At 39.0% G+C, this 20749-nt stretch overlaps 1 protein-coding gene and 1 long non-coding RNA gene across 9 annotated transcripts in view; one reads left to right on the forward strand and one right to left on the reverse strand.

Annotated features, from left to right (window-relative positions):
* The window catches only part of INPP4B (inositol polyphosphate-4-phosphatase type II B), a 750879-nt gene that overhangs the window by 485476 nt on the left and 244654 nt on the right, over window positions 1-20749 (reverse strand). Inside the window, exon 1 of one of the 8 annotated variants that reach the window (XM_082463349.1) lies at window positions 15210-18125. The exons of the other annotated variants lie outside the window; for them this stretch is intronic. The gene's annotated coding sequence lies outside the window, so the exon portion shown is untranslated. Of the gene's footprint in view, window positions 1-15209; window positions 18126-20749 lie in introns of those variants that run through there. 8 annotated transcript variants of the gene reach the window in all.
* The window catches only part of LOC309661641, a 122319-nt gene that overhangs the window by 58928 nt on the left and 42642 nt on the right, over window positions 1-20749 (forward strand). The gene's annotated exons all lie outside the window — the stretch shown is intronic.

Below are 20749 nucleotides of genomic sequence, written 5' to 3' on the forward strand. Positions count from 1 at the left end.
CAAAGATACCGTATTTAGAAAGCTAGTTCAGCAGCCCAAGTGAGACCCGTAAGCACATTTGTAAAGATAGCAGCTGTCAGGTGGGGAGCAAGGGCATCCATGAAAGACTTTCCGGAGGGAGACTCTGAAAGGCTTGGTTACAATGCATTCTACCTCACGTATTTATTAGACACTAGCTAGTTGTAAACGGGTCTTTTACAGTCGACTTACATATAGTTTCCAGAGACAACTTTAATAGGGTGAAGACCTTGAGGCTGGTTGAAAAAAAATATTCCTATGCTTCCGCCTACTGGCAGAAAGGACATCTATTTATTTTTTTCCTATTCAGTGAGAGAAGAGAGTTCTTAGCTGTGGGTGACCTGTGTGGGACACGGAGGCAGGATTGTAGAGGTGGCATGAATTGCAACCTCTGGTAGGTAAAGAAACTGATGCTCAGAGTTTCCTTGTCTTACAAGCAGAGTGCCACAGCTACAACCAGAACCCAGGACCTCAGCCAGCCAGGGGAGGGCTTTGTCCACAAAGGCACACGGGGTCGAAGTGCAGTTCCTGAACAGGACCCATGAGAATCTGCTCTTTACTTCCCTAGCCCTGCAGACTCCGTGCCCTCTGCCACCGACCAAGCGGGAGTTGTACCGCATCACCCCTCAGTCATTAAGGCAGGTCGCTGCTGGGGTCCCTGACTCCAGCATGTATGTGACTGGAGAAAAATAGTTATTGCTTTTTAAATGAGGATGTAGCTGAGGTTTATGGTAACTGGCATAGAAAAAAAAAAGGGCAAATATTAGAGACAATTGGGGGAAAAGGTGAAAGAACTTACTGTCTGACTAGGTGAGGGATAAAGAGGAAAGAAGTATTTAAAAAAAAAAAAAAGAACCCAAGACTTGGAGACTGGGAAGAAAGCTGGTGCCAACCAAACTGGGGTCACAAGGGAAGGAAAGGCTTCCAGGGTCACAGGGAGAAAGACCATTAGCTCAGTCTGGGATAAATTAACTTTGACAAGAAGGCAGGATAGGCATGTGGAGAGTTCCCGCTGATGTGTTATCTGGGGAAAAGATGTTTTATATCACCTAAGACAGTTTTATTTCCACTCTGAGTCAGAAGGATGACCTGAGCAGTTAGGGCAAGAAGGGAAAGGCCCGAAGAGGTGCACAAATTGCAGGGGAAAGTATCGATTGCAGTTTTGATCATCTAAGCTGATACCTGGGAAACCTGCGCTCTCTCCCCACATATTCAGGCAGGGGAAGAGAGAAGACGGAGGGCTGGAAGGGGCTCTTTCTTCTCTTTCTGTGACGCATCAAAACCGATACCACACAAAGCTGACCACCGGGGGCCAGCAGCCAGCCTGCTGCATCACAGCCCATGTCAGGTTTCCACACAGCTGCTCAGCCCGGGAGAGGCTTTCAAAGAGGCTGCCTGCAGAGGTTCGCCTGTGCAGGGGGGGCACCTTCTTAAGCACTCGGAGCGCTGACACGGGTGGACGGAGGCTGGCAGTTTGCCAGGGGAGGGCTGCTGCCGGGAAACGTGGAGAAAGAGTTGCGGAGAGGAGAAAATCAAGAAGGGACAGGAGTCGGAGCTGAATTGAGGTTCGGATGTTAAGATCAACGCAGAGAAGAGGCGAAGAGGGGGAGCGTGTCGAGTTCCTTTAGTTCCCAGAAATGGAACTTCTGGGAAAGGCAGACTCGCCACAGAGAATGACTGCAGAGAACTGAAGAGACACAAAGGCCTTGATGTTCATCAAAGGCCACCCACGCCTACCACCTCCCACAGACACACAGACCCACTGCCTCCACAGAGGAAGAAAGAGCCAGGGAGGTCACATGACCCGCTGGTGTCACACGGGCAGCTGTCAGTGGCAGAACAGGGTAGACACTCAGGATGACAGACACACGCTCCAAGGGAACTTCTTAACGTTCCACACGACATCATAAAATCTGTGATAGATGTGGTCACAGTAAATATAAACCCCCAAATTGTGGAGAGTCCTCGTAGGTATCTGACAAATGGTAAAACAAACTATACAGGTAGTAACAGGGACTGTCTGTGATGAAATATAAGATGGAATTGACATAACTTAAGCTCCATACAAAATAAAAAATGGAACTGAGAGCCCCAAAATAGGTCCATCAGAAATGGTAGAGTTCCCCACCATGGTGATCTCTAATGTCTGTTCTTGCAGAGATTCTTGTCTCATCTGTGGGCTCAGCCCCCTCCTTCCCCTTCTAGGTTCTGGCCCTGGCCCCCAGAGCCACAAGGAACGCCAAACAAGCAATTCGGAGACAAAAAGCCAATCTTGTTTCTAAGCCCTGTATTTGAGGCACGGTTGCCCGGGGCTGGGTTTGGCCTCACTGCCCAGTTCCTCTGTATCTGAGGCTCTGCTTCCTTGGCAGGTCCTGGACTCACATCCACGGTACCAACCACGACAGCCATATTTGCCCTTTTCAATCCTAAGCACTGGTCACAGCCTTTCATTCTGAATTCTCTACCCTCCCTGTCATCTCAAAACTCTGGACGAGCCCACAGCATGGCCTCATTCCTCTGTCTGAGCCTTCTTCACAACCTTGACCCCCAAATTCCAAGCCCAGCCTGTATATTCCGGTCACTTGTTGCCCCTTTTGCTTGTTGTGGCTTGATATTTAGACTGACTCTGCTCTGTCCTCTGGATTCATGGTATTTATCTGTCCTGCCCCCTTTTCTTCACACCCTCACTATCTTCCAGATTTCATCATCCTGGCCCAAGTAAGACACTGACCACAATTTGCTTTTGGAAGCAGAAAATAAGGAAATTAGAAAGACGAAAACTGAAAGTTAAGGAGGAAATACGGCTTCTTTTAGAAACAGTTATTACTAACATACCTAAATATGAAGCCTAAAGTTAAGGAAATTATTCAACCTGTAGGAACTATTTGGGTAGGCTAGGTTGTGCTCCTGTTAACAAATTTCCCTGGGAATCTCAGTGGCTTAACGTAAGAAAGGTTCATTTCCTCCTTCTCTTATATATTCAGTGGGTGTTGGGAAGTGGGAAAGAATTGCTCTAGGTAGGAACTAGGGACCTAAAGGAGGTCTCAACTCCTTGAAGCTTCATCAGGACCAAGTCTCCTTCTTGACTTCCTGGCAGGTGAAGACAGACTAGAGGATCACAAGGGAGTTTTCACAGCCTCAGGCTGGAGCTGACACTATCAATTCTCACAGCTTATTATCCAGAGGTGCACATCTGCAAGGAGCTGAGAAGCCCAGCTTTTCCACGTGGCCCAAAGGCCAGGAGACCTGGAGGCTGAGAATCCTAATAACATCCAGACCACAATGATTCCAGATGATGTGGCTCTGGAATTCTCCCAATTGTTATGTTAGCTGAAGGGCTAATGCACCTGAAGTCGTGACAATGCTTCTCATTTTTAGTTGACAATAAGCAAAGCCGTCTGCAATAAGTGTGATAAAAAGGAATGAATATGGACTAATGGAATGATGCAATGACAGTGCGTGTGTTAAAAGCTGAGAACCTAAGGTATCCGAGAATGGTTGTGAGGCTACAATTTTATTTCACTCTTGTGTGTTTCTGTTTCATTTTTGTGGCTTGAGGGGAATACTTTTTTTAATGTTAGTTTTGAATGTCTGCTTTGTATTTAATGAACCAAGATTAAAGTGGAGGATTTGCCTCTCATTTTTATGGATAATTGCATATAATACTCAAAAGCATAAAACAGCAAGGATGTCTTGTTAAAAGCAACTTTTAATGCTTCAATACAGCAGTAGACTTGCAAATAGTAAAATCATATGTGTCTGTCTTATCAATATTGTGATTTAATTCTAGAGTATTGCTTGCACTTCTACACATATTTAATCTTGTAATCATAGTCCTTTACAGACAAACCCATGACAACTCAATAATCATATATTAATTACGGCACTAGTTTACCCAGACGTGGCATTGAGATGCTTTAAACTCTTAGCACATAAACTGAACATTTTGCCAAGAGGACACTAAAAATAATGAGGAAAGAAAGCTACTGAATTACCCTTTATTATTGCTTGCTCTTCTTCCTCTTATTCCGTGTTTAAAAAGCTTTGAGTTATTTATTTACATTTAATCCACGGACAAGGCTTTTACACACTTGAAAACCCTACAGAAGGATTAGGGCGGCTGTAATTCTGTCCATCAGATGTGCCTGGTCTGAGTAGTGTTCTGGGTATAGACTCTGTAGAGCCTCATCCACTCACATCAGATAAGCAGCAAGAAGTACAAGTAATCAAATAGGTCTCCTATCATTTCCCAAAATGGGGGTTTATCAAGCAATGTTGTCTCTACTGAGATCACCACAGAGGTGAAGTGTTTCGTCAAGATCTAATCCTCAACACCAGAAGCCTGTCCTTTGAAAGACGTCTTCCGAAACACTCCCCTGCTCCAGCCACGTGTCTCTTCCAAGCACGCCTAGCCCCCCACGAGAATGATAGCCCTGACCTGGTCCTCCCTTCTTCCGCTCTGAGGCTGCATGAGCACAACAAGGCAAGCAGCCTGTCTATGGAATTTAAGATACTTCTTAATCCTGAAAGCTCATAAACGCCAGTATTGATTTTAAAAAATCATTCTCACCCCAGTTGATAAAACCTTTACTTTAGGTGCTGTCATTTTGGTGAAAACTACCTTTTTAATATCACCTGTTGTTCTCCAGGGAATAGTTGCCAAACCAGCATTATAAATTCCAGAGAAAAATATTTCATGAGACCATACTTAAATTTACAGAATACATATGTTAGAGCTAAGCTCACTAATGATATAACTCACAAATATACAGGAGATGAGAACTTAAAATATTTTTTATCAGATCTGCTGGAAGACCAAAAATTAAAAAAATTCTCTACTCACTAATTTTTCTAGATATATGTTCTGGTGGGGAAGAATATAGTAGAGTACTGCTCAAAAAAGAGAACTGATGAAAATATACTTCCGAAACAGAAATCAATTCACAAAATTATTTCACTTGAATAGATACCATTTTATAAACAGAAAAACTGAAGGAGAAAAACTATATGACTTGTTCAAGTTTCTAAAGTTGATTTGTGAATGGAGCAAGTAAGGGAATGCTTTTCTCGTAACTTTAATTCAAATATCTAATTTGAGATTCTTATGGTACTGATCTTCTAAAGAGCTGAAAGACTGAAATGTTTTTTATGTACACACTGTATGAAAGATTCTAACTAAAGGGTAAAAAATATTTTTTTCAAAAAAGTTTCTATGTACATTTCAAGTCTCCAGCATCCTGTCTAGATTTGTTTTTTCTCTCTCTTTTCTCTCTTTCTTGCTCTCTCTTTTTTTCTCCTTGAGATTCTCATGGGGGAAAAAAAGAGGAAAATAAGATTTCATGAGAGGACAGTTCTGACCTAGAAAGAAAAAAAAGATCTTTAACTCAGAGAAAAACTGAGACAGATCTTTAAAGGGGCGGGGGGGGAGGGACGTTACTGCATTGTTTTGCTTTATGTGGATGTAAAGAAAAAGGTACCAAGTTTTTTGTTGCTTGAACAAGGAGAGGGATTTTCTTATGAGGCCCTGAAAGGTTTTATAGTTGAAAAGTAATATGAAAAATAATAACTTCTGCCACTGAACGATTGTTATAAGGCTCAGCACCTTCAATAAAAAGATGCTTCTGTTCAATTTCCAGTCACATCAAATTCTCATTACAAGCAGCTAAATCCCATCTCTCCATGAACCAGACTGTATCAAAAGTAGCAGCTTTATGCATTAAGTTTTGTAACACACACTTACATCCCATATATCCCAGGTCACAAAGCAAATTCTAGGACCTTTTCCCCTCAGTGAATGATAGGCTTGGATGGTAAGCTTCGATGAGACCAAGAGCCGGGAAACTCTGGTGACCAAGGTGCCCTCAAAAATAAGAAAGAAATTCTGTTGCTTTTTGGAAACAGAATTGTCCAGTTCCCAAGTGCTTGCATAAAATCGGTTTTTGTGCTGAAGAATAAAATATCAAGGATTGTTGAGAGTTTAATTCAGAATCCATGAGGAGGAAAATTAGGCATTAAGGTCAAAAAAAAAAAAAAAAAGTCCCTATGGTAGAAAACTGCAAAGCCTGCTTAATAATTTTCATGCTGTTCCCTCTTATGTTATTTGGAAATGTTCGATATTGCTACATTTCCTTCTAAGGTCTGGGGAAGAGAATAAAATGTCAAGGAGGTTAAAGTTCCCAGACGAACCATGGAAATCGGGAAAGGAAGGTGCAGACTCTAATGATGAATGCTAGGGTTCAGAGCACGAGCTCTAATTCAAAGCATAACTCTCCTTACCGGTACACAGGCCAACGGACTTGACCTTAGATGGCTTTGCCCTTTAAAGAAAGCTCTTTTTAGCAGTGAAGGAACCCTCCAGTAGTCAGAGAGATGAATATCACTTTCAAAACAGAAAATATGTCAACTGATATGGCAGAACGAAAGCTGGCTATTGTCGATTTTTTAAGGCAGTAAAGCTGAAAATGAAAGGATTCAGGATACATTCAAGGATACGGGAATGGTATGTTTTCTTTTTGGCAGCCATGTCCATTTTCATACTTAGAGTCTGTTGTTTGCTGTGCTGGGGAATGTTGGCTTCATTTTAAGACTTAAACCAAATCCAAGGAATTAACTAAATGGTACATGCTTATTTATATTGTTCATGAATAGATGCAAATGGTACTCCGGAAGAGGCTAACTGAAGAAGAATTAGGTGACAGAACTGGAAAAGAAACATCAACATTCGGCTATAAAATGGTTTGAAGATTAAAGAAATAAGGGTATTTAAGAGGCAAGAGCAGTGACAGTGATAGAAAATTATAATCCAGTTTATAGTTACATTGTGAAAGATATTTATCAATTCATATACATAGACCCACGGAATAGATTGCAAAACTGGCCATAATACTTTGCAGTGCCTCCAATCAATAACTGTAGTCTATTTGCTCATCCTCAAATTTGACCTGGTGTTTAACTTGCTTTGGCTAATACAAAGTGGCAGAAATGATATTTTCCCAGTTCTGAGAATAAACCTCTCTCTATCTCTCCCTCAGAACCTGCCACCTCCATTTGAACAAGCCCCAAGCCTGGCTGATCTAGCCTTCTACCCACTGAGGAAATCATTGTACAGCAATTGCCATTGCTCCAGCCAACAAAAAGCCAATCCTAGCGGCAGAGCCACCTAGCTGACCAGCAGCTCCCCGCAGACGCAGGAGTAACCCCAGTTAAATACCTAGCTGATTGCAGACCAAACTGCCACCCCACGGACTTATGAGCTAAATAAGCAGTGGTGATTTTAAGCCACAAAATTTTGTGGTGATCTGTCACACAACAGAAGATAGTGGATAGAACCCATATACTCTAAGGAGCTTCATAGAAATCTATTATTAACTTAATCTGCCAAACCATTGTTAAGGATGAACTATGCACCAGGCACAATGACAAAGCCCAGTAATAGTGCATTGAGGAGACAGAGCTCTCTGGTGCACAGTCCATTCTGGAGATGCCAGGAAGACTTGCAGCACAGATACCCAAGTGAGGACTTGAAGTTTACTTATGAGTGGGCCAGGAGAAGTAAGGGGAAAGAGGTATTTCAGTCACAGGGAATGGTAAATGTACACAGAAGTTGAACAGTAAGGTATAAGCAGGAAGATACAGGAATTTACATTAGTAGAATCTGACGTTTTAGTTAGGAAATGGCAAGAAATAAGACTACAGTAGTTAATAGGAACCAGACCATGAAGGCCTTGGACGGTCTCATAAACACCTTGGATAGAGGTGTCTTGATATAGGCCTAGGACAGTAGTAGTTCTCAGACATGAAAGCATATAAAAATCATCTGGTGGTGGTGTAAAGAACAGAAATTTCTAGGGCTCGATCACCTATAAATTCTGATCCAGTAACTTGGTAATGGACCCCAGACTTCGGGCTTCAATTTTGTTTTAATTTGCCTTTTTAATATATAACCCAGGAGGGTCTGATGTAGGTTGTACATGGTCCACACTTTAAAAAATGTCACTAGGCAATGGGAGGTCTCCTGAAGTGATTTAAGAAAGACAGTGACTCAGGCACTCTATATTATTTTCAGGTAGGCATTTAAGACTGATTTTTCCGGCTGAGGTTTGGTACGGAACTGAAGGCACTCAGTGAAAAAGGCAAGGATAAGAAAATCTGAATTAGGATAGTAATAGTAAAAACTGGAGACCAATGTGGGAAATATTTAGGAGGTTAAATTGCCAGGGATTTTTGTTGATTGAAGAAATGCAAGTGGAGGGGAAAGGAAGGGTCAAGGATGGCACCGGATTAAATTAGATTTTAAATATCTTAAAAATGTCCAGAAAGCACTGGTTTGCAAGTTAAAGGTACACATTTAGGAGGTATCAGTGTATAGATGTAAACCAAACTATGGGAGTTGGGAGAGTTCTGGGGAGTTCCTGGGAGATTGATTGGAGTAAGAAGGGACCAGGCCAGTGGCAGAACCCAGAGGTACCAAAACACTTAAAGGACACATAAAAGATGAATAGCAGCTTAAGAGTCTGGGAAGAACTACTACAGAGTTAAGAGAAAAATGTGGCTACAATGACACTATGGTCCCAGTAGCCATAAAACAGCACTGTTCCAGGCAAACTACAGTGAGTGGTTGCCCTACTTAAAAATTAAGTGTCATTCAGTCTCTTGGGATCACTGTGATCTCACTTCACTAGAATTTTGGGTGCAGAAGACTGAAGAGTATGGTTTGAGTAGTTATCTTGAAGTAAAAATGAGAAAACAGAATTCATACAACCCTTTTAAGAAAGCACAAAGTATACATAAAATTATAAATAAACATGTGCAAAAAAAGGACCTACTTATGAACTTTGGTGAACAACCTTGCAGAGTCTCTCTGTCCATAACTAATTTTAAATTAATAGGATTTTTGATTTAAATTATATATATACAGGAGAGCGATCAAGATGGCCAGAATAGGAGGATGTGAAACTCACTACCCACACACAAATATATTAAAAATACGTCTACATGTGGAATAATTCTTACTGAAAACGAACTGGAAATTGGCTGAAAGACTCCTGTAAAATCAAAGCTGTAGGAAAGATGCACATGGAATCAGGTAGGAGGGGAAGAACAACAAAAACAAAAAATCCCATTTAAAATTACATCAAAAAGAATAAATTCCTAGGTACTTTCAAGGAATAAACTTAACCAAGGAGGTGAAAGACCTATACTCTGAAAACTATAAAATACTGATGAAGGAAATTGAAGTTGACACAAAGAAATGGAAAGATATCCCATATTTTTGGATTGGAAGAATTAATATTGTTAAAATGTCCATATTACCCAAAGCAATCTACAGATGTAAACAATCCTTACCAAAATACCCAGGATATTTTTCACAGAACTAGAACAAATAATCCTAAAATTTATATGGAACCACAAAAGACCCTGAATTGCCCAACAATCTTGAGAAATATAAAAAAGCTATAAGTACCATGTGCCCAACTTTAGACTATACTACAAAGCTGCAATAATCAAAACAGCATGGTACTGCACAAAAACAGACACATAGATCAATGGAACAGTATAGAGAGCCCAGAAATAAACCAATATACCTATGGTCAATTAATCTACAACAAAAGAGGCAAGACTATACAATGGATAAAATACAGTCTCTTCAATAAATAGTGCTGGAAAAACCAAACAGCTCCACATAAAAGAATGAGATTAGAACATTTCTTCACAGCATGTACAAAAATAAACCCAAAATGGACTAAAGATCTAAATGTAAGACTGAAACCATAGAACTCCAATAAGAGAACATAGGTAGAACACTCTTTGACATAAATCATGCAATATTTCTTTGGATCTGTCACCTAAGGCAAAAGAAATAAAAGCAAAAATAAACAAATGGGAACTAATTAAACTTAAAAGCTTCTGCACAGCAAAGGAAACCATCAACAAAACAAAAAGACAACCTAATGAATGGGAGAAAATATTTGCAAATGATATGACCATCAAGGGGTTAATATCTAAAATATATAAACAGCTCATACAACTTGGTATCAAAAGAACAAACAACCCAGTTAAAAATGGGCAGAAGATCTGAATAGATATTTTTCCAAGGAAGACATAGAGATAACTAACAGGCATTTGAAAAGATGCTCACCATCACTAATTATTAGAGAAATGCAAATCAAAATAACAATGAGATATCACCTCACACTTATTCAGAATGGCTATAAGCAAAAAGTCTCCAAATAACAAATATTGGAGAGGATGTGGAGAAAAGGGAACCCTTGTACACTGTTAGTGGGAATGTCAATTGATGTAGCCACTATGTGAATAGTATGGAGGTTCCTCAGAAAATAAAAATAGAACTACCATATGATCCAGCAATTCCATTCCCTGGTATATATCCAAAGAAAATGAAAACACTAACTCAAAAAGATACACACACCCCAATGTTCATAGCAGCACTGTTTACAATAGCCAAGATATAGAAGTAACTCAAGTGTCCGTCAACAGACAAATGGATAAAGAAGATGCACGTGAGCGCGCACATGTGTGTGCATAGTGGAATATTACTCTGCCATAAAAAAGAATGAAATTATGCTATTTGCTGAAAGTGGTTGGACCTACAGAGTATTATGCTCAATGAAATAAGTCAGACAGAGAAAGGCGAATACTGTATGTTATAACTTATACGTGAAATCTAAAAAACTTAAAAAAGGAATGCGTATAGCAAAACAGAAACAGACTTACAGATATGGAAAACAAACTAGTGGATACCAGTGGAGAGAGGGAAGGGGGGAGGGCAAGATAGGGGTATGGGATTAAGGGATACAAACTACTACGTATAAAAGAAATAAGCAACAAGGTTATATCGTACAGCACAGGGAATTATAGCCATTATTCTGTAATAACTTGATGCAAGAGGGAGGAGATATGGGGATATATGTATATGTACAGCTGATTCACTTTGTTATAAAGCAGAAACTAACACACCACTGTAAAGCAATTAGACTCCAATAAAGATGTTTAAAAAAATACTGAATCACTATATTGTACACCTGAAACAAATATAATATTGTAAGTCAACTATATTTCAATTTTTCAAAAATGAAAAAAGTATATATATACAGACCTATAATAATATATGTAATAAAAATGTGTCTTTTTCACAGAATATTGTCATTCTGCATGTAATAATCCGTATCAGGGTTGGGAAACTTTTGCTGTAAAGGACCAATAGTAAATATTTTGGGCTTTGTGAGCCATATGGTCCCTGTTGCAGTTACTCAACTCTGTCCTTGCTCTGTAGCATGCAAGTAGCCTTAGACAATATGTAAATGTAAAAGCAAGGATGATCTGGCCCATAGGCTATAGTTTGCTGATCTATATCATAATTCTTAATGACTTCATATTGCTTATGGCTGTACCATAAATTATTTAACCAACCTTCAAGAAATGTATACCAAGGAGATTTTCAAATGTTTGAAAATGTATGTAGAAATATGTTAATACAGGCTTACACATCAGCTGGGGAAATTTGAAACAATGTAAATGTTCATCAAAGGGAGATTAATTAGATAATTTGTGGTATACATGATCATTTCTTTCAAAAATCCTAAATGATATAGTTAGAATACCAAGTATAATTTTATTTCTCTTCTGAATATCCTGCCCCTAATTTAGATCAGTTTCTTCAATTGCAGAGATCTGAATTATTCTTTTTTAACAACTTTATTGGAGTATAATTGCTTTATAATAGTTTGGTAGTTTCTGCTTTATAACAAAGTGAATCAGCTATACACATACATATTTTTTAAATCAATAATAATGTGAATGGTCATGTTACTTTGAGTTGACCATTACAGGAAGATAAATATGTATAAGACTATAATACAATATACAGTATTATTTAATCTACAGAACTTACTCAAATTTCTCCAATTGCCCCCCTAATGTTCTTTTTGGTTCAGGATCCAACCCAAAATCACACTTTGCCTTTAGTTGTCATGTTTCCCTTAGTCTCCTTTAATCTGGAACAGGTCCTCAGTCTTTCTTTGTTTTTCACAACCTTGACAATTTTCAAGAGTGTTGGTCAGGTATTGTGATACCCCAGTACTAATGAGCCCATTCACTGCCCAAATCTTGGTTTCTAAACACCATGCTCCAATAAAAGAAAACTACTAGTCCTTGGAGAAACAGCTGATTGCAGGAATGGGACAGGAAAAGTGAAAGATAAGCCTAAAATATCTTGTGGTGCCAGAAAATATCAAAGTGTTTTAAAGAGAAATTCTAAAAAGATACAGGAGCCAACTTGAAGGGGGCTCCCAAAGGCCAAATCTGGGAAAACCGAACAACAAAAAAAATGATTGTGACACATTATAAGCCATGGAATAAAATGAGTTCATTTGCCCATACTAATATAAATAATGAGTGAACGGATGAATGGATGAATAAATGAATAGAGTAAAATTTTCCTTACTGCAAATTTCCAACTAGTATTTGGCAAACCCCACAGTAATAATTGTCTCAGGCAAGAATCTTCAAAGGATTCTAAAACTAGTGCTAACAGTGTTTTAAATAACAAGCTAACTAGATACTCTCCAATTATTTCTCCATAAGATCTTCATTAAATACAAAGAAATACAGTAACTTTGCAGTGGAGAAACCTGACAGACATCACCTTCACCAAGTGATCAAAGTTACCATTTTCAGTAACGGAACAAACCGACATCAAATCCCTTCTGATTTGATATACTGAGAAGGTCACAACCTCACTTTGTGGCATCTTTGCCAAAAATGTAAAACCTGAACTTAAATATGAGGAAACCTCAGAGAAAATGTATCCATTGCCAGAGCCTTGTCGACCTAGTATTAGACACACTAGGGTACACTCACGTGTTACATGTACTTTCAGTTTGGCCTTGATTCAGTTCACAGAGATGCACTGAAAGACTTTTAAGAAGAAAATGACAGGATGACAGCTGTGTCTCAAGCAGAGAGTAAGATATAAAACGAAGGGGGTGGAAATGAAAGCTGGGGAAGGCATCTATGCCTGATAGGAATCTGTCACATTATTTCAGGCACATGGTCATAATCTCAACTAGCGTACTGGTATTAGAAATGCAGAAGAGGAGAGCAAGCCAAGAAATAATGGGAACAAAAATGAAAATTAATTTTCCACTCACTGAATGTGAAGGGACTGCAGAAGGAGGGAAAAGAAGGTCTCTATTACTAGACTTAGCACCTGGGTGTCTAGGCAGCAGGTGGGTCAATGGAAGGAGACGTAAGGGAATTCCATTTGGGACAGATGTTTGAGGCATCACCAGGATATCCTAAAGAGAATGTCTAGCAGGTAGTAGGGAAGATCAGTCTGCAGTCCAGGAAGGAGATATAGCATGTACGAATGGGTGCATTTTCCATTAAGAAACTGAGTTGGAAGAGCACATGTACCTTGTGCGGTGTCACGAGGCCAGTAAGGGGCAGAACCAGTTTTTAAACCCAGTTCTTCCAAGTTCAGAAGTTTCTGTGGCCTATGGGAATTTTTGTGTATATCAAGACTCTCCAAAGGGTTCAAAAGAACTGCAAACGTCAGCAACTGTCAATCTCTAAGTGCACAATCAGGCTATGTGCAAAATTATAAGCCACTTGTTAAAAAATGTAAAGGAATAAGGGAAGTTCCCTTTTTGTCTGTGAGTCCCATTGGGCTTTACACAAAAGTAAAGACCATATTCAGAGCCTCCTAGGACTTTCAACGATCAGTTGATTGACTGTCAGAGCCTAGTCGACCTCAGGCATCACCCACTCAAATGCTATAATGTTACAACTCAGGTTATCTAGTCCTGCACATTCGAATATTTATACATAGGTTAGATGGAAAAGTTCCTGGTATATGCAACTGAATTCTTACCAGCTCTCCCCATCTGTTTTCTATTTGTTTGTTTTTAATTTTTATTGGAGTATAAGTGATTTACAATGTTGTGTTAGTTTTAGGTGTACAGCATGGTGAATCAGTTATACATATACATGTATCCACTCTTTTTTTTTTCTAGATTCTTTTCCCATATAGGCCATTACAGAGTCCCCACCTGTTTTAAGAGCAGACAGGAGCTAGAGTTTTAGGTTTCAGTGCTCTGTATTAGCTGGCAGAAGTGTTGCATCCTGAATATCTACATTGAAGAAGCATCTCATTCCCTGAATATATTTGAATCCACAGGGAGCAATATAACCGAGGTCAGCTCTGAGGGTGGGCAGGAGACCCACCACTCAACCCGTTGGAGTCTAGGGCATCACTTAGCCTTGACAGAAATGAGGACCCAGGCAGAGGTCGCTGATCACTCACTACAACTGTTCCAGCAGCTCCCTCCCGGTGGTGGGAGAGGTTCTGTTTAGCCCAGAATCCCACCCTCCCACTGCTCACCCCTCACCCACACCTTACACTCCCACCCCCCCCCCACCCCCGCCCATCACCCTTCCGTTACAGGCAGGTGATGAGATGAAAAGAGGCAGAGTGCCTCCCTTCCTCTTTGCAGAAAGGGTAGCATGACCGAGAAAAAGCTTTCATTATAACTGATACTTTATAAGGCTGAATGACTATATTGCTGAAATCAGTGTTTATTCTCATTAAATACTTTTTTCTTATTCTGATACCTGTAATAACAATGAAATAAATATATACACGTGAGAAAAGTACACACAGAAAGGCATATCCCCTACATAAACACAGCTCTTCTCTTAAATTGCCACAGCCAAAGTAATCACATTCTTAAATCCTTCTCCAACCACAGTTCATTACATACTCTAAGAAAGGTTTTTCATTATTGCTGTTTATTTATTTATGCACCTGAAAAGGAATAAAAACCATTTTTAATTTGGGTACTCTCAAATCATACTCTACCTTCTTGCAATTAAAACACAAATTTACTTAAGACACTACTTGCCTAAAACAACCCTGTTTCCAAAATAGACACTCCATGAAATTTGTTAGTTAACAGTTGAATGCTCAGGAGCAGAGCAAAGCTTCAATTAAAGGATTACACTTCTGGAGCTAAAATGGGAGAGGCTGGAAGCTCAGCACCGAACCTTTCTGCTTTCATTGTCTCTGACTTTAGTTTGGTTTTGATTATTCTTTTCCCTTTTCCTTTTCTATTTTTCTTTTTGCCATTGGGTAGAACTAGCAATTATAGGGAGAAGGAGCAGTCTGATCTTACCAAGGAAGTTGTTTTGCTCAAGTCGTTTCTTTCATTTTCAAGTTGGCTCTCAGCCCTGCCTTTGTGCGATCTGAACCTTCATCGCTTCTCTCGTGAGTCACCAAGGTCCAAAGTCTGCCCCACAGCATTACCTGAACGCTTGAATTACCCAGAAACTGGCTTGCTTGCAGGAACTCTGTTTTGCCTCGTATAAAAATGGGCTTCAGAAATGTTTAAACAATAACTAAATGAAGAAATAAACGACCGGGACATTGGATTTCATTCTTATCAATCATCATGTCCTTTCTCTCTCTCTGTAATATCATGTACATTTCTAAGCATCCCAAAGAAGTTAATGAATATTGGGCACTTAATGGATTTTTCCAAAAACACTCGAAAGTGACAGCTCTCCAAAACCAACGGTCTCTTTCCCATCACTGATGTATTAAGAGCAGAAAGAGTACGTCAACAGTCTTGCTAGATAATCATAGATATACTTAACTGCTACTGAAGATGATATTATCTGAAAAGACATACTTTAGTATAGAATTCAGTGCTACTCGGGATTGAGGCAGAATTGCTTCTCAGCTGGAAAAAATACCAAATAGATATTTTTGAACTTCTCAGTAGGTGATAATCCAGTAACTCTGAGAAACAATTCATAGGCATATGGAACAAATTACTATGGTAATTGCAGAAGGATTATGAATACTTTTAGGTCAGTAGTCTTGACCTTTTCAAAGCTAACTGTTCTGCTGAAACTAGAACTTAAACATAAACTAAATGTTTGCGATATTTGCCTAATTTTTTTACATGAATGAAAGAGCAACTTAATGAATTATTTAAATATGCCACCTGCATTTTTAATCTGTATATGGGCATGAATAAGAAAGAATATTTTTGTACTACATGGGACTGAGCACACCCACACATTCTGTCCCTCTGTCTTACAAATTCTAGATGGCTACTGGAGACAAGAAGGAAAGAGAAAACTACACAATCTTCCTTTATTTTTACTAATTTTGACCTTACATTTGGAAAAGATGAAGGATAATTCTGACCAGTGTTTGTTCAGTTCTATAGCCTTCTGTAACAGACAATATCAATTCCATAGGAATGACATAACCATTTATTCCCATCACAGCAGGGCCGTTTGCCTGATGAAAACATAATTGGAAAAACGTCTTCTTATGTGGCATTGTAAACCATCTGCCATATTCAGGTTCTACAATATGTAGCAAACTCAAAAAAGAAAAAGTAGAAATAGAAGTTTCTGGAACAACATCAGCATCAAAGAACTCCAAAATAGCACATTATTAGGGAAAGATACACAAAAATAAATGGCAAATTAACCTGCAAAATACCTACCACTGCAAATAATAACGGATTTTTATTGCTTTATACACATTCCTATGTATGCTTTAATATATACCCAGCCCCTCAAGGAGTGATTTATTTGTTTTTGTTTATTTACAAGCACATAGTGCTACATACCAAATCTAAGTACTTTATACATATTAAATCACTCAATTTGCATAACAACCTTATACTGTGAGCACTGTCAGCATGCCTATTTTACAAATGGGAAAAGTGAGCAAACGAGCCAGGTTCGAAACAGTTTATAAGAGGATCTTTACCACTACCCTGTGCTAGTGACTGCTTCCTTTCTCTCCTATATAGTTATAAAAATTTCTTTAAAATATAGGTAATTCTTAAAAACAGAGGATTATATTCTAAGATTAATCTCAAAGCTAGCACCAACATCCAAATTCACATTCTGGTACTCTGTAGTTCATGGAATATGTACTTTCTTTCCTGAAAAGCTTTCATATAAAACATAGGTCGACATAAAAGGTGAAAGAGGGCCTCCCTGGTGGCGCAGTGGTTGAGAATCCGCCTGCCAATGCAGGGGACACGGGTTCGAGCTCTGGTCTGGGAGGATCCCACATGCCACGGAACAACTGGGCCCGTGAGCCACAATTACTGAGCCTGCGCGTCTGGAGCCTGTGCTCCGCAACGAGAGAGGCCGCGATAGTGAGAGGCCCGCGCACCGCGATGAAGAGTGGCCCCCGCTTGCCACAACTGGAGAAAGCCCTCGCACAGAAACGAAGACCCAACACAGCAAGCAAGCAAGCAAGCAAGCAAGCAAGCAAGAAAGCAAGAAAGCAAGAAATGGTGAAAGATGCTTTCATTCCACCACTGATGATGAAGACTACTAGAGACAGTGGATTAGACCAACTGTGTGTGTATGTTTGTATATATGTGTGTGTGTGTGTGTGTATGTGTATAAAACAAATGCCACCTCTCATATAAAAATATTCTATATATATTGGAAAAGATATAGGTAAGAAAATAAAATCAACATTTATTGTTCTGAGTGAGTAGCTAGATATAAGAATAAGACCCTTCTATGCAAAAAAAAAAAAAAAAAAAGGTAGGAAAAAGTAGGGAATACATAAAACTAAGAAAAAATTAATTCGTGTCTCCCTGCAGAGAACTACAATATATACTAAAGAAGTCATATCATTTTTCAGTGTCTGTGAAAGAACAGAAAGAAACCAAATTTGTTTCTTTATGTATTTCATTTCATACCAAATCATGAACCAATTTCCAATGACATTAATAATATGTTCTCTTGCTAAACAACCACAACCACAGCCCAGGAGCCCCAGACTTTTCTCTCTCTGTCTCTTTTTTTTAATCCCTGAATACTCATTTGAAAATTAACTTAGAGCCCTCTTACACTTGTTCCTTTATCTGCTGAAAATTCTCAATGCATTATGAAAACTAAGTAAGTAATATTTTACTGCAAAGCTTTTTTTCATTAAAAAGGAATAGAAGGCTTCCCTGGCAGTGCAGCGGTTAAGAATCTGCCTGCCAATGCAGGGGACACAGGTTCAAGCCCTGGTCTGGGAAGATCCCACATGCTGCGGAGCAACTAAGCCCATGCGCCTCAACTACTGAGCCTACGCTCTAGAGCCCGCGAGCCACAACTACTGAAGCCCATGCGCCTAGAGCCCGTGCTCGGCAACAAGAGAAGCCACCACAATGAGAAGCCCGCTCACCACAACGAAGAGTAGCCCCCGCTCACCACAACTAGAGGAAGCCTGCACAGCAACGAAGACCCAAAGCAGCCAAAAATAAATAAAATAAAATAAATAATTTTTTAAAAAGTAATAAAGCTAACATTTCTTAAAGTGTTATAATTTGGCGGGGGGCATAAAATACAAACTGAAAGTTTGGCAAAAGTAATTTGGAGCTCATTTGAGTTGATGGGGAGACTCAGTACCCTGCAATTGACTATAAGCTCCAAGAAGGCAGGATCTAAGTTGATTCTATACTTGGTAGGAAACTCAGAAGATGCTCTAGGATTAAGCCATTTTAAACTCTACTTAAAAGAAAAAGAAATGCTATTAGCCATTTTTAAACAATATAAGTCACTTCAACATTTCTGCATATAAATGTTTTTAAACACCTCAAATGAACTCTTAATCATAGATTTCACCACCTGTAGCATATATGCAGCACATGTGACCTGACTGTTAATGAATTGTACTTCCTTCTCTTTTCATTTCAGGCCTCATTTCTCTTTTCTACATCTCATCACGCACACCACCACCCCTGAAGGAAGACATATCCTCTTCCAGCCTATAACAACCAAAAGTCCCTCATCAGATCTCTCTTATTCTCAAGTTACACCTTGTAATTACTCCCTCTGTTTTTCTACTTGGCTCCCATTAAATTTTCTTCTTTTCACTAGCCCACCCCACCTAACCAAAAATTTCTGGAAGTCCTCATTCAGTCTTACACTGTCTCCCAGAAAAGGAAGAATGCAAAGTGGGCAGGAGGGGGAGGGGAGAAGATGGAGAGGACCTTGACATCCCCAGTTGGAGACCTACTATGCATTCAGAAAAGCTTCAAATCCACCCAGCTCCCATCTTCCTCATCTTTTCTCTTTCTCTTCCTGCCTCTGATTTTTCATTTTGACCCCATACCTTTACAACCTGGTTAACCTGAGCAAAGTTTGATGTGATTATGTAAAGGAAGATCGCTAACCACCATTCACATATACTGATTAACATTTATGTTTACAGTAGGCCAATAATGGTTATATATAATCATAAGCACCTGAGAATCATTGTTGTGTTTTATTTAATAACAACACTCCATTCTTATCACATGTGCTCATTCTTCATAAATTTTTGCATAAGTAGCATAATTATCTCCTTGCAATTAAAAAAAATCAAAGAAATATTGTTTCACACCTTTCTAGAGATTGAAAATATTGGCCTGACAAGTGGAAAAGTAAGTTTTATTAACAGCCATGGAAGTAAATAAAGTGATACTTTGAGGATTTTGGCAAAGGGATGGCAAAAAGTTAATTCAAATCACATTATTATAGAAGTAAAGAGAACACCAATTAGTTAAAGAAAACATAGATGTATGTTTTAGCCAAGTGGTACTTTTAAAGGCTATGTTGATAAATAGTGCTTAATAGTGCCTGATATGTATGGAAATATGTTAATATAAATGTTTCAGACATTACATGAAATTTCTAAAAATCTTATATTTGTATTTGTATGGAAATATGTATGGAAATATGTTAATATAAATGTTTCAGACATTACATGAAATTTCTAAAAATCTTATATTTGTATTTGTATGGAAATATGTATGGAAATATGTTAATATAAATGTTTCAGACATTAAAAAAAAAAAAATAGTGCCTGATAAATAGAAAACATTCAGTAATCCTTTACTAACTGAATAAATGAGTGAATGAATAAATGAATTGCTTTCTGGTTTATACCAGGATGGTTAAATTGGAAAATAAATTTGGAAACATTTAGCATTTTCTACATGTTTCAGTTATATATTACTGCTTCATAGTTATCAAAACCGACGATTTCGTTTTCTTGGGTTGTCAGTAACAGGTTCCATTAATTGTATCTTCCCTTTCCAAAGCCCTTCCTGTCTTTGAAGATGGGCTGTCACACTGCCCTGTTGTTGAATTCAGTAGATTTAAAAAGATCTATATCACTGGCACATAAAACTATGAAATTCTGCTCAACAGCTGGATTGTAAGGAAATGATGCCGTCTCCAGCCTCCTGAGAGGTGCTGGGCACTGGCACACATGTAGCACCCGGGGAGGCCTGAGAGCAAAGTGTACCTGTGCAGACAAGCTCTGGAGTATCTCCCATCCGGAAGCTTCCTCCAGGAATAAGTGAGAAGTTACACTGATGCTGGTGTAGCAATGGGACGCAATCTCTTAGCAATACTGAGGAGTTGGTGGGAAGTTGGAAAGACATCAAAAGACAACATTGCTTCTCACAACCACAACACTATATTCTGGCAAAAGCCCAAGTAGGTGAGAAATTTGCATGTGATTATTATTTACAGAGAAAGACCCTCTCTGCTCCTCAGCTTGTAGGATTAGTATAAATACAGACAAATAAGAGAGGATTTAGTGATTTGAGATTTTTTAAGTATGGAATTTTTTATCTGGGTGAGAATTTTCCAATTCCCCCTCTTATTAGCCCTTTGACCTTAGACCAGATTC

The sequence above is a fragment of the Balaenoptera physalus genome (genome assembly GCF_965194825.1).
Source record: "Balaenoptera physalus genome assembly, chromosome: 5".
NCBI lineage: Eukaryota > Metazoa > Chordata > Mammalia > Artiodactyla > Balaenopteridae > Balaenoptera > Balaenoptera physalus.